Consider the following 2,135-nt stretch of genomic DNA (forward strand, 5'->3'; position numbering starts at 1 on the left):
CTTCCTTCCCTTCCTTCCCTTCCCTTCCCTTCCTTCCCTTCCCTTCCTTCCCTTCCTTCCCTTCCCTTCCCTTCCTTCCCTTCCTTCCCTTCCTTCCCTTCCCTTCCCTTCCCTTCCCTTCCCTTCCTTCCCTTCCCTTCCTTCCCTTCCCTTCCCTTCCCTTCCTTCCTTCCCTTCCCTTCCCTTCCCTTCCCTTCCCTTCCCTTCCCTTCCCTTCCCTTCCCTTCCTTCTTCCCTTCCCTTCCCTTCCTTCCCTTCCCTTCCCTTCCCTTCCCTTCCCTTCCCTTCCCTTCCTTCCCTTCCTTCCCTTCCCTTCCCTTCCTTCCCTTCCCTTCCCTTCCCTTCCCTTCCCTTCCCTTCCCTTCCCTTCCCTTCCCTTCCCTTCCCTTCCTTCCCTTCCCTTCCCTTCCCTTCCCTTCCCTTCCCTTCCCTTCCCTTCCTCCTTCCCTTCCCTTCCCTTCCCTTCCCTTCCCTTCCCTTCCCTTCCCTTCCCTTCCCTTCCCTTCCTTTCCTTTTCGTTTCCAAGAGGGACATAAATTTATTTATTTGTTTATTTATTTTACAGCAAATAATAAAAAGAGCTTTTTTTGAAAACTAAAGGCAATTTTAAAGATTGTTGATGACATTGAACCAGTTCTTTTCCTGGCTTCACTATATACATTTCATTTATTTTAGCTTCTCAGAGTCTCTTCAACCCCTTCTTTCTCTGTTGAGCGGACAGACTGCCAGAAGCAAAATGGGAAACAAATACATCCAAAGCTCCTTGATGCATTCACTGAATTGCATACAGAATTCCACATTTAAGGTCTCCAAAGGGATTTAGATACCGAAATTCATGTTAAAACCTGGACCTTAGTTTATTAAAGACTCTTTTAGCATAGACCCGCCACCTCCACTCATTACTTTCTGCCTCAGGACCTGGAGGGAGTGTAGTCATCAATGTGTGCTAACATCTGGCCCTAAGTAATTGACATTAGGGTAAGAAGTGACAAACAAACACAACTAGAGCTTCTCAGAATATTCATTGCAAATAATTTATGCAACTAATTTAGCCCTCCTCCCTTTCTTTTTCTGCTTGAGGAATCTGCAAGGGTAGAATGTGACCTTTATGGATTAGTGTCTTTGCACTTGCTCATTGAGCAGTTTGTGTGAACAATTTTGAGCCTATGGATTTCTTGCAAGCTGCTGGCTATGAATGTCCACTAATCCTGATTCACTGTTTATACCATATGATTGGTCACCTCTGCCACTTTTTTTTTTACTTTTTTTTTTTTTTTTCCTTTCCTCAGCTTGTTGCCTAATTGGTTGACCCTGGTGTTATAAATAACAGTGAAAATAGAAGAAATGGCAGAGGCTTTGCATCTGTGGGGAAAGGGGGAATGAAATAGCAGGAAATAAATTGGTGTAGTGAATTTAGAACATTTTAAAATGTCTCCTTCACAAGAAAGATCAGTATATTTGCCTAGATACATAGATTTAAGCTGTGTAAAAAGAGCTCTGTTACTTCCCCACCTGACAGAAAGAGATAGGCAGCCCTTTAGCAGGCTTTGCATCCAATTCTTACCTGTCACATTCCTCCCAAGGAATCACATGTATAGGCAGTGTTGTTGGGAGGCATTTTGTTCCTTTTCATTATGCAGACTATAAGCTCTTTTGGGACCTATCTTCTCTCTTACCATGCACTTGTGTCCCACCTAGCTCAAGAAGGTCCTGACCTCAGCTGAAATTTCTAACTGCTTTAGTGACATCATAAAAATAGGAACAAAAGACAAGCTGGTTCCTCTGCAGTTGTGCTTGTTTGGCACTCACCAATATGTTCTTATCCATAAAAAATAGCTTCTCCCAGGGCTTAAGTAAACAAAAATGAACTGAAATTTAATTTATATAAACAAAAATTGATATATACACCTAGGAGGAATATAATCTCAATGAACTCTTGTTCAAAATTGTGTTTGACCAAATATATTTGAAGAAAAAACTTTTTCATTCTTTGCCCTGTTTTAATGAGGACATGAGTTGGGTAACTTAACATTCTATAAAACCAGTGAAGAATAAGGACTGTCAGCTATTACCAACACTCTGTAGGCCCAGTTCAACCAGTGCTCTACAGGGAAAAAGACAAAGGAGCTTATTAC

Source organism: Anser brachyrhynchus (assembly GCF_964034855.1).
Source record: "Anser brachyrhynchus genome assembly, chromosome: Z".
Lineage (NCBI taxonomy): Eukaryota > Metazoa > Chordata > Aves > Anseriformes > Anatidae > Anser > Anser brachyrhynchus.